We start from the raw sequence: 13,571 nt of genomic DNA, 5'->3' as shown, positions 1-13,571 counted from the left end.
GCTGTCCAGCAGCAGCCACACCGACTGCCCCATTCCCCACCACACTCGCCAGCTACCCCGGACACAGACCCGGGGAGCCAACCTCTCCTCCCTCATCCCCATTCCCCCCACCCCTGTCTCACAACCTGGAACCCCCTCCCTCTCCACCTTCTGTCAACCGCTCCCTCCACATCGGTGGTGTAGCCCTTATCTCAAGGATACCACTTGCCCTATCCCCCTATTCCTCTGGCTCTTTCCCCTCTTTTGAGCACCTCACCCTCTCCCACCCCTCCTATCTCTCACTTAAAATCCTCCTCCTCTACCGACCCCCTAAAACCTCTCCCACCTTCATCTCCGATATTTCTACCCTACTAACATCTCTCTGCCTCTGCTCTGATTGCCTCATCATCCTGGGCGACGTCAACCTGCACTTCACCCCCTCCTGCTCCATCTCCTCGGACTTCTCCTCCCTGCTCTCCTCGCTCAACCTCTCCCTCCACATCAACTCCGCCACTCAGTCACGGCCATCCACTCGATTTGGTGATCACCCGGGGCCTCAGTGTCTCGGATGTCACCATTACCAACAAGGCCGTCTCTGATCACCACTTCATCTCCTTCACCACCTCCACCCCTCTCCCCACCTCCACCAGACCCACCACCATCTTCTACCACCCCTGGAAGAAGTTACCCCCACAATCCCTAACCGCTGCCTTGGAGTCCTCTGAACTCCTCTCCCTCTGGCCTTCATCCCTCACTGACCCCTCTTCTGCTCTCACCCTCTTCCACAACACCCTCTCCTCCACACTCGACACTCTTGCCCCCATCACCTCCCGTACTGTCGCTCCTCCCCCTGGTTCACCAGCCACCTCCGCTCACTGAAGAGCCAGGTGCGGGCCGCTGAACGCACCTGCCTCAAATCTGGCCTTAACGGTCCACCGTCAAATCTGGCTGGACCTCCTCAAAATCTACCGCTCCACTCTAGCCTCGGCCAAGTCGTCCTTCTACTCCAGGATAATCCTGGAGGCGAAGAACAACCCCAGGCTTCTGTTCTCTACCACATCCTGACTCCTCTTTTGTTTCCACAAACGGCTTTTCCTCCAGCCCCCGCATTGTCTCGCGCTGTGTCCTCTCAGGGCTCTGCCTCGGTCCCCTCCTCTTCACCCTCTATATGCTCCCCCTTGGTGACATCATCCGCAGACATGGGGTTAACTTCCACATGTATGTGGATGACATCCAACTCTACCTTTCCTCCTCTACCCTCAACTCCACGACCACCGATGTCCTGACAGCTGCCTGTCCGACATCGAGTCCTGGATGAGAGACAACTTTCTTCAGCTCAACGTGCGCAAAACTGAGGCCCTCCTGATTGGCTCACGTCAGCGCCTCCGCACCTCAGGCGCTGACAGCATCAGCATCCAAGGCTGCACTCTCCACCTCTCAAAGACAGTCAGGAACCTCGGCATTCTGTTCGATTCTGAGCTGTCCTTTCTTCCTCATATCCGCGCCACAACTGGCACCGCCTTCCATCACCTCCGGAATATCGCTAGACTACGGCACTACCTCACCCCTCACGCTGCTGAAACACTGGTCTACGCCTTTATCACCTCAAGGCTGGACTACGGGAACTCTCTCCTCGCCGGCCTTCCCGGCACCTCCCTCCACAAGCTGCAGGTCATTCAGAACTCTGCAGCTCGTGTACTGTCCCGCACCAGGCTTCGTGACCACATCACTCCCACCCTCGCTCGCCTCCACTGGCTCCCCATCCCCCAGAGGATTGATTTCAAGATCCTCACCTACAAGGCCATTCACGGCCTTGCTCCCTCCTACCTCTCCGACCTACTATCCCCCTACTTACCTGCCCGTACCCTCCGTTCCTCTGGCTCCGGTCTGCTCCACATCCCCCGCCCTAACCGCCCTATCATCGGTGGCCGGGCCTTCAGCCTCTCAGCCCTTAGGCTCTGGAACTCCATCCCCCAGTGCCTTCGCCTTGCCTCCTCCCTTTCCTCCTTCAAGGCCGGTCTCAAGACCTTTCTCTTCGACCGTGCCTTCAGCTCTCCTCTCGACTCTCTACCCCCTCCTCGCTCCCTCCCTTCCCTCACCCTGACCATTTCCCCCCTGCTCGGGTCCCGACCCAACTGTCCAGTGCCTTGGGACATCCTCCCGACGTGAAAGTCGTTCTATAAATGAAATCTTGTTGTTGTTGTTGTTAATGTGCCTTTTTCTCATTACAAGTTTTCTGTTGTGCTTATGTTTGCTCTTTAACATTGCTCAGGCACCTAAGACAGACCATTCAGTTCAGAATGGCCTGTTCGCTGGTTGCCTCAGCTCTGCCTTTTTCAGCATCTCCATTGTGTTTTGCTGGGTCTGAAGTGTGAAGCCCACCAGTTCTCAGTACTGAAATCAGAAGCTAGAGTGCCTATTTCTTTCGTGGAAAGGTGAGCAAGAGAATATCGCTGACCCATTTTAATGAGTGTTGATGAGGAATGTTTCCTTTCCCTTCTGCTTTGTGTTCTGTTTCTTTCAATTTACATTTCCCCTTTCTCAGCAGTTCAGAGCATGTATTTAAATGCATCCACTGCATCTTAGAAGCAAAGATGGGTCTGCACTGCTTATTTAGCTGTGCTGGGTTTGGAGAGAGGGTTTGCTGACAATAAATTCATGTTCTGAATCATTGATGTAAACTTTTCCTTGAACTCTCATCCCCACTCCTGCTTCCATCCACCAGTCTCAACACTTTTTCGTTTGTCCTGTTTTTCTGCTACTCTTTTCATTCTAGCCGACAACTGCACCAGGGTCCTTGGTTCTCAGTTAAGAGGAAGTGCAAACAGATATAAACAATGCTGCTCTGATTCAGGCATAATGCAGATCACCTACTACAGGAGGTTTCAATGCCGCTGAAGCCTCCCAGGCTGCCATTGATTTGGTTTTCAGCGCAAGCTATTTGAATCAATAAAGTGGAAACAAATCCACTGCAAACAAATCCATTCACTCCAGTGAAAGTGAATTCAAAATAATTCAATAAATGAACTGGTTTGAACTTCCATGAGAGGAAATTGTCTGAATCGCACCTTCTAATGAACTCGACAGAGTATTGGCTTTGTGGCTGTCTTATTGAGGGTGCAAATGTGTTTGTCAGTTATAAATCCTGAATGCAATATGTTTTCATTTGTGAAGTGATTCCATGTAATAGTGTAAAGTCATGTCACAATCACTAAATACAGGATGCTCTTGGATTTCTACAAAGACATGACCACAACCTAAGGGGGATGCCCGGGCAAGAGAGGCAGTACAGAAGAGGGCAACGAGGATGATCCCAAATGAATGAACTATGAGCAACAATTAGACAACTAGGGTTCTTCAGTCGAGAGAAGACAACTCAGAAGCTACTGTGTAGAGGTGTATAAAATTCTAAATGGGATTGTAAAAGTAAACCCAGAACAATATTCTAACATGCACCAAGACAGTAGACAGGTTCCAGATAGAGATCAGGAAGTTTTTCTTTATTCAGAGGGTAATCAAAGACTGAAACAATGGAGAGGAAGGTTGGTTGAGGACAGGAAACTGGATTCATTTAAAAAGCAGCTTGATCGTGTGATGAGAGGATGATAGGGTGGGTATTCTGGAGTGATGAGATCAGTTTGGCCAAGGGGCCTTCTTCATCCAACCTAATCTTGTGATCTTGTGACTTTTAATTGACAGATATAAAGTAGAAAAGTGGAAGATTAGAGGCTAAAGCAAGGAAATACAAGACAGTAAAAAGGAAGAAAAATGGAAAGGGCAAATAGAACACTGACCAGCAAAAGGTCGAGATAGATAAAAAGAGTAAGAAAAGGAGAAATATACAAAAAGTAAATGGAAGCGGGCAGATAAGACAAGAAACTTCTCTCATTCTCTGTTCTATCTTTGATTTCCAAATATTCTTGTTTCCCTCGATCATCTCTTGCTTTGTTTCATCCTCTTATTTTGCCTTTTTTATGTAGTGCTTTAGCTTTTCTTTCTTATTTTCTTAGTGAATACTATGCTCAACAAGGTGAGGGATACCATCTCTGGGGAATGGTATTCTCTTGAAACTGAACTTATTGTAAGCATCAACATTCCCAGGTCAGGTATGGGTTCAATGCAGAGTGAAGACCCTCATGTATTGCCCTCATACATCTCAACTCAAATGCAATGTAAGAGCACCGCTTATCTCACACTGAAGTATTCTGGCATTTTCATTTCTCACACACCCATCAGTATAAACTGCCAACCTGTGCTGAAACTATGTTTAGTGTTTGGGCTATGGACCAGATCCTGGCCAACATTGGCATCTCAGAATATCCTTTCATTACATTAAGCAGCATTGAATTCCATTGTACATCTGCAGGACAGTAGTCTAATTCACAACAACATCTAGTTCAACATCCTTTTCTCTGTTTTCTCTGTTTTTAATAGAGTGAGCAAATAATTTTTTTTATTCTGGTCGCTAGAACTGCTTTTAACTTTAAAAAGTTTACTTTTAATATTTTTAGGGCATCATCTGTCAAAGAAGCATGGAATCTACAAAGTATATGGTCTAGTTAAAGATTGTCCTGATGCCTGGCAGGATTGAGACTGGATTCAATAATTTTCCAAAATTCAGCATGATCTTAAAACTTAAAAGTTAAGTCCTTGAGATAGAGACATATCAGGCCTCTGATAGTTAGCCCTCTTTTGACTTTAATTAATAAACAGGCTTCTTGCTTAAATTTCACATAACAAATATATTATTATTATTTATAAATCTCTAGATTTTTTTTCCTGGTGAACATTCTTGTCCCCTCCCTGATGAAATGGATGTCATTATTTGAGATAAATGGGTTCTGAAACCAAACAACATTCTGTCTCTCTACTCGTGCACTTGGCAGCAATAGTGACATTAAACCACAAGAGGGAAGAGATCTCTAGGGGAAATATTATGATTCACAAAAATATCATTTGATCCCATTATGTGCTTCTTAATCGCAGTTTTCCCACCAGAAGTTGTGATTACAATATGTAAATATGGCCCATATTTGGTAGATTTTCTTTGAATTTTGAAGTTACCACATCAAATCTGTTATGAAAAATGACATTTTCTCCATATACTGTATTCCTAAAGACAAACTGAATGTAAATCCTCCTCTCCCCCACCCTCAACTTTGGCAGAATGGTTACGCCCAATGTTGGTTCTGAGTTGTCCAATGCAGGTTCAATTGGTAGCATTTTTGTTTCTGAGTTAGAAATCTGTGGGTTCAAGCCCAATATTGGGATTTTGAACTCACATAGTTTACGCTGACACTTGAATGCAGTACTGAATCGGGCATTATTGGAGGTGCCGTACTTTAGATGAGACATTAAAACAAAATACACAGTCAACTCCCTTTACAATATATTCTGTGAAGCACTTTGAGATGTCTCAACAACATGATATGGTACTATATTGCCCGACACCGGAACATTTCTAACTCCACCACTGCCTCACCCCTCAGGCCACTGAAACACTCATGCATGCCTTCATTACATCTAGGCTCGACTATGCCAACTCCCTACTTCCCAAATCTTCCCTCCACAAGCTGCAGATCATCCAGAACTCTGCAGCTCGAGACCTCTCCCACACCAGGCTCCGTGACCCCATCACACCCACCCTCTCACATAACATAACATAACATAACATAACATAACATAACATAACATAACATAACATAACATAACATAACATAACATAACATGTAGGAGCAGGAGTAGGCTATTCGGCCCTTCGAGCCTGCCCCGCCATTCAATCATGGCTGATCTTCTAATCTAACTACAGCTAATAACCTGACCCTGCCTTATCCCCATATCCTGGCTCCACTGGCTCCCCATCCCTCAGAGGATCAAGTTCAAAATCCTGTCCTCACCTTCAAGGCCCTTCAAGGCCTTGCCCCTTCCTACCTCTCTGACTTGCTAACCCCTTATCAACCTCTCCGCTCCCTCTGCTCAGCAGACTCCGGCCTGCTCCATGTCTCCCACCCGGCCCGCCCCACCATCGGCGTCGGGCATTCAGCCTCTCTACCCCCACCATCTGGAACTCCATCCCAAATTCCCTTTGCCTCGCTCCCTCCCTTGCCTCCTTCAAAGCATGCCTCAAGACCCTGTCAGTTCAAGTGGATGTAAAATCCCATTGAAAAGAGATGGAAGTTTCTCACGAGGTCCTGACCAAAAATACCACAGATAAAATTGGTCACTCGCTTCATGTTGATGGGACATTGCTGTGTGCAAATTGGCTGCTGTGTTTAATTGTAAAGTCAGTCACTGCATTTTACAGTAAGTCTTGTGAAGTGTTTTGAAACTTCCTCCTGGCATGAAAGCCGTCATATAATAATTATAAATATAGCATCTTTCACATCAGGAGGATTTTTCAAAGCGCTTCACTGGATTTATTGTAAAGTGGAGTGACTGAATGTTATAGGTGAGTGCAGCAGCAAATTTGCACACAGCAATGTATTATTTGAGGGATTATTTGCCTGGACACCGGGGAGCAACTTCCTCTCTTTTCAAATAGTTCCATGGGATCTTTTCAAAATCTACCTGAACAGGTAGACAGGACCTCGATTTAATGTCTCATCTGAACAATGGCACCTTGAAATAATATGGCACTTCCCAATCACTCTGTTGGACTTCAAAGTCCAGACATGGGGCTTGAAAGCATACCTTTCTGACTCAGAGGTGAGAGTTGTCATACTGGGGTCAACTAATAGCCCATGAAACTGCATTGAAATGTCATGATTGGCCATTGAAAACAAATTCGGCCACTGAAGTCTCTGGGCCCAACCATGGGGGGCTTGGGAAAAGCAAACTCTGAACAATTCTTCAAGATGCAACAATACAGTGAAACAAAAGGACCTAGCTTTAAAGTTGCAGAGCGCTAGATGTTTTTCTTTCCTTCACTCTCTTTATCTTGATACTGTGATGGGAGAACTGTAAATAATAAAATAATAATAATCCTTGCATTTTGATATAGCGCTTTTCACGTCGGGAGGACGTCCCAAAGCGCTTCACAGAACACACTGTAAAGTGAATTGACTGTATATTTTATGGGCGAACGCGGCAGACAATTGCGCACAGCAATGTCCCACAAACAGTCGTAGATTGAAAATGACCAATTTATTATTGTTTTTAGTTATGGAGGGATTAATTTTAGGCGTGCGGAGTAAGGAAAAGTGCCCAAGGTTTCGCCCTCTGCCTGGAATTGAACTCAGGTCTCTCGCTTGCAAAGCGAGTGCTCTAACCACTGAGCTACAGGACTCCACAAAGTGGGTATACTGGAGGAATGAGATCAGATGGGCCAAAGGGCCTTCTTCATCTGAGCTATTCTTGCGATATTATGAAGATAGCAAACAAGCGACTTCACTGTGACCCACCGGCAGCTGGATACCCTAATCAAACTGCTGTGCACTCGCTCTCACCACCAGCAAAGTGCGTCTGTAGCCATAGTAACTCTCTCGCTCTCAGTTTCCACTGCATAAATATCTGAATAGATTCAAATCAAACCTACAGATTTGATGAATAAATTTATTCTGCTACTTTCGAGTACACCTCTCAAACTCATCAAATCAAAACATATCCAACAATATAATCCTGCTCACTGTTTTATAACAAACGAATGGGGCAATGGTGCAAGCTCACACATATTACACCCGTGTATGAAACACAATAACATGAAAACACTGTATACCAATCCTTAACTACTGACCAAACTGATGGTGTGTTGCATACTGCCCTAACTGCTGCTAAGCATTTTGTTCTGTGAATTAAGGATGAGAGGAAATGGAGGAGAGAGAAAAACATGAGATGCTGCAACCTTCGAATAAGGTGTCAAACTGTTCTCTAGGTGAGATTTAAAGATCCTGTGAATGATTCGGAAATATGTCCGATGTCCTGGCATTCAGAAAGCTCATCAACTTCATGGAATTCGTTCATGGCTATTCATGGAAACTTGTCCCAATTGGCTGCTACAGTAACTAACGTTGGAAGAAATTTGTAAGCATTTGAAACATTTCAATGTTACAGATGTTATATCAAAGTCAAGCCTTATTATTAAATACAAATATCTATAATAAGATTACTTATTTATATTTCCCTGGAATCATTTACATCACCTGCAAACTGTAGATAAATGTTCAATTATTAGCTTTCGGATACCGTACAAATTCTATCATCTGATGGATAATACTGTATAATAATTCACACTCAGATCATATTAAAAAGCAAGTATGATGAATAGGGAGGGGTTTGAAAGTTAATGTTAGTATTTAAGAAAGAATTGCAAGTAAGTATGCAAAAGAAAAGTCTCCACAATGCAATACAAATTTACAATAAACAGTTACATTTATATAGCGCCTTTCACATTGGGGGGACATCGCAAGCAGCTTGAAATCACGAACTTTTAATTCCATGGACCTTTTATTCTAACCAACCTTTTTGGTTGGACAACAAAATAATCATAGAAATAACAAAATAGCATAGATTTATGTCATAAATCACCAGATCCACCACAAGTGATGCCAAATATCTTGTCAGAATAATAAATAACAATAATCCTTGCATTGGATATAGCGCCTTATTATGTCTTCAAGACATCTCAAAGTGCTTCACAGAATATACTGTATAGTGAATTGACTGTATATTTTGTGGGTGAAGTGCGGCAGCCAATCGCACTCAGCAGAGTCCCACAAACAACAACAACAAATTACACTTGTATTGCGTCCTTCACGTCGGAAAGACGTCCCAGAGCCCTGGACAGTCGGGGGTATTTGGACCTGCGCTTGCAGTTGGGGTCAGGAAGGATAGAGGGCAGGGTGGGTTGGGAGTGGGAGGCTGGCTGAGGCATGATCGAAGAGGAAGGTCTTCAGATGGGACTTGAAGGAGGCAAGAGAGGGCATGAGGTGGAGGGATCCCGGGATAGAGTTCCAGAGTGTGGGGGCAGAGATACTGAATGCCCGACCACCAATAGTGGGGGGGACCTGAAGCAGTTTGGTGTCTGCCGAGCCGAGGGAGCAGACAGGCTGATATTGATTAGTAAGTCGGAGAGGTAGGGGGAAGCAAGACCATGGAGGGCTTTGAAGATGAGAATGAGGGTTTTGTACTCGATTCTCTGAGGGATGGGAAGCCAGTGAAGCCAAGCAAGAATGGGAGTGAGAGGAGAGGACACGAGCTGCAGTAGTTCTGAATAGTCTGCATCTTGTGGAGGGAAGAGTTGGGAAGACCAGGCAGTTGGCGGAATCAAGCTGGGTCTTAATGAAAGCGTGGATCAGGGTCTCAGTGGCCTGCGGTGAGAGGCAGTGGTGGAGGTGGGCAATGTTGCAGAGGTGGGGAAAGGCAGAACGGGTCATGGCACAAATGAATTTTGAATTTTCAATCCAACTTCAACTGCTTTTTCTGGGGATCACCTCCACAGATCTATTATTTTCTGGTAAAACCTTTTTGTAATCTTCAGTCTTGTTTATTTGGTTTTGCTGTCCTCTCGTTCTGCGCTCACAATTCAAATCTTTTTCAGTTTAGCCCTGTCTCTCCCACATAGACACACAGAATCATGTTATGGTTTATAAGTGAAGGTTATTTCATCTGGACCTGGCACCTGGACTGAATTAGTCTAAAATTAATCTCCTTTTGCCCCTCAAATGGAAATAAGTTCCCATCCACAAAACTTAAACCCTAAGTCCCACAATCATAGCTGCCACTGGGCACTCCTCCATTCTCTAATATATATTGAGGCAGCATACCCCAAAATTGCACAGCATTATACCAGATGTGGCCTCAACAGTGATACAAGGAATTATAGGCTTAGCTTTAGAACCAAATATCCTTGAGATCCATTCAAGACTCAGTCAACTTTGATTATAACATCTGCACATTGATTGAACATTTTGAGTGAATGGCGCACTTAAACTCTTTTCTTTTCCTACCTCAGCTAACAGACACTCCTTCATCAAACACACAGGCTTCATGTTTCCTATTCCAAGGTGAATTACCTTACATTTATCCCCATTAAAATCCATCTGCCATTCCTCAGCCCATCTGCTTAGTTCTTCCGAACCCCGTTGAATGCTATCAATCTCTTACCTTCCCACATAACTTAATCTATGCAGTAAAATTTATAAAGATACACGAAGCATCCTATTATTTATGAATCTTATGAACAGAAGGGAATGATGAACAGATGCTGGGAAAATTCCACAAGTCACTGCTCGACCAAATAGAACTTTTTCCATTCATCATTAATGTCTGCTTTCCATTGATAAACCAATTGTTATCCAGTTGTCTAATTTGCAATAAATTCCATGAACTTCAACTATTTTTTAGAACAATCCATGTGAAACATTGTGAACACTTTCTCTGGCAAGTTTATATTTTGTTCAGTCATAAATATAGCAACTATTCCTCAATCCTACTTTCACTCCTAAACTAACAGAGAAAAATGGAGGTACTGTGAAAAACAATGCCCATTAATCAGGCACATATGCACAACACATTCTTCTCAAATACTATATGATTATGTTATGAAACTTTTCTCTTCCTGATATTTTGGCTAAATAGGTACCAATTCAGGATGCTCATTCAATATCAAGCTGTTAAATAAACTGGAATCTCAGATTACTAAATAATAACAATAATCCTTGCATTTAATATAGCACTTTATGACATCATTGAGATGTCTCAAAGTGCTTCACAAGATATACCGCAAAATGGTTTGACAGTGAATATTTTGTGGGCGAACGCAGGAGCCAATTTGTGGACAGCAATATCCAACAAACAGCCATGAAGTGAATGATCAATTTTGACTGGAGTATTATTGGCCAGGACACCAAGAGAAACTTCCTTCTGAAACTATTCTGCTGCCATGAGTGTTTTTGATCCTGCTACTACTGCAGATGCCAGCATTTCAATGCCAGTTTGAGGAATACTATCATAAACTAAACTTTTAAAGTTATACAGTATTAATGGTAAACGTAAGGTGAATTGGACTGAGCTGTACAAGAGCTCTCTGTTAGTGGTCCAAAAAGAGACAATGGGATTGAGCTAGACCAGAGAAGCTGCCCAAATAGAGGGATTGGCATTAATCTCTACTGTACTGGAGCTGTATATTAAGGGACAAATAAAATGAATGGGACCAGGCTAGGCAATACCAGAGCTGTCTATTTGTGGTCCAAATCGAATGAATGGGACTGAGCAACACCAGAAACACTAATCAGTGTCAAACACAAAATCTAGCAAATAACATGTTTGTGATTAGACCAATTCATTTCCCAAAGGGTGACTCACAGTGGATTGTGGTTAAACTTAATTTAATGAAGTGGGGAAAACCCTAGTGTTCCTACCTGCAAATACAGACCGAAAAAATGACTAAAGCGTGGCGTAGAAAATATTACAACATGGATGCTAATAATTTAATGTTTTTATTGTTTTATTGGTTATGGGGCAGGACCATGGGAAGACGGCTCTGAGCCCAGATCAAAGCAATTTTGTGTAGATCCAACATCAAAGCTATTGATGCCGTTCCAAGAATAATGTACATAAATCTGTCTGCAGAAATATAAGTATCCATTTCTCACTACAGAAACATTTCTTTGAGCTTCTTCATATGATCAAGGACATTATATTTATTTTCTTCTTTAAATAGATCAGAAAATGAGTGGGGTCTGATGAGTTCAACTAAGTGCATTGTGACTGGATAGGTCACTGTTTTCACTGAGGAACTTCGATGAAGGGAAAACTCCACAGTGCAGGGTTACCACCATTGTGGAAAAGAACAGGCAATGAGATAAAATAAATCAAGTAGCAATGCTTAGGCAATGCCAAGCTGAGCTTTTAAAACCTGTAAAATTCCATAGTTTTGAGCTCACAGGAGAGATATTGTTGATGAGATTGCTATGGCTCTTTTGATCTCATCCGTGCAGAATACTTGCCTCCTCCTCCTTCCATTATCCTTCTTTGGGAATTGATGAATTCAGTCATAACAAACCGGCTTCAAAATTAAGGTTGACCATTCCTGAATACTCTGAAATACAACATAAATAAATAGAAAACATCTATATCCAGGTGGTTAACTGTTTGCTGAATGTGTGAGTGACATCTAGTGGCAAGACAGAGTGCTGTAAACATTCCTAGTTTACAGAACCAAGATTTTTCATTCAGACACCTGAAAAAAAAATTCAGTTGCTGACTACAGTTGCTCAGCAGCTAAGTCTGACACTGGGATTCATAGAATACATTTGCTGTTATAACTACATACAGAAAAAAAAGACCATCAACTGCAACAAATAAGAAACAAGTACAAATGATATAACACCTTTCACATAAGGAGGCATCTCAAAGCATTATCACTCAGTGATAGTGGGGCAACATAGGTGGTGGACGTAAAGGAGGTTGGTGTTTGCTGGGTGGAGTGGAGGAAACTGGCAGGCTAGTAAAGTGATAGGAGGTTATGCACGTAGGGTGGGACAAGGTTAAAGAGGCTCCTGGGTTCGATTCCCAGCAGGGTGAAACCTTGGGTAAGTTGCTTTACTCCAGACGCTTAATAATAATCCCTCCAGAAAAAACACAATAATACATTGGTCACTTCAATCCATGACTGTTTGTGGGACATTGCTGTGTGCAATTAGCTGCCGCGTTTCGCCCACAAATATACAGTCAATTCACTTTACAGTCTATTCTGTGAAATGTTTTGAGACGTCCAGAAGACGTGAAAAGTTCTATATCAAATGCAAGTATTATTATTATTTGAATGTGAGGTTATGATGAACAAAATTCAAACTTATATAAAAACAGCTATATTATAGAAAGAAATATTGCACTGGGTGCATTCCAAGTACACTATAGATTTATGTGTGAAACAAACTGCAAAAACTGACTCTTATTATTAACCTTAATCAGTTTCTTAAATATTCTCAGAACATTTATTTTTCTTCTAAAAACTTCCTTACTTTTAAATTGTATTAACATTTGCTTAAGATTTGCTGTTTGTTCTTTTATCAGATGTAACAAAGCATATTTTCTTCAAGTAAATAATGCTAATTCTTGTTAGATCTTTGCATTTATAAAACTGAATTTAAATATCAAAGGAGACAACAAAACAAACATATATGTACATTGCAATTAGCTGTCGCGCAAATATTAATGCCCTGTCATAGCAGTTATCTCCACAGCTGTTACCTCTAGAGATGCTCACTATTGATGCAAGCCTTTGTCTCACCTCTGAAGGCATAAGTGTCAGGGGCACTAGTACAGTAACTGGTCACTCTAAGTACCTACGATACGTGGACTGACAGCTTGAGCACGTAGCCCTGGGATATGGCTGCTACTCAACTTCCTGAAATCCAGGGTACCAGCACCTCGGTCCGTTCTGTTTGAAGCAGATCTGCAGCTGTAATGTGACATCAGCATTGTGGAGCACAGGAACAGAGATTTGATTCTCCCTCTACTTGATTGTGTTTTTATTCTGATTAGACTAAGATAGCAGAGAGAAGGGAAAATCAGAGGGTGAATCATTACTGGCTCCCTAAATCATGCATCTCCCATTCTAAAGTGAAATTGTGGATGTCTGCTGTTCATTA

The sequence above is a fragment of the Callorhinchus milii genome, unplaced genomic scaffold, assembly GCF_018977255.1.
Source record: "Callorhinchus milii isolate IMCB2004 unplaced genomic scaffold, IMCB_Cmil_1.0 Scaffold1, whole genome shotgun sequence".
In the NCBI taxonomy this organism is placed as follows: Eukaryota; Metazoa; Chordata; class Chondrichthyes; order Chimaeriformes; family Callorhinchidae; genus Callorhinchus; species Callorhinchus milii.
Note: the sequence above shows the minus strand (reverse complement) of the source record.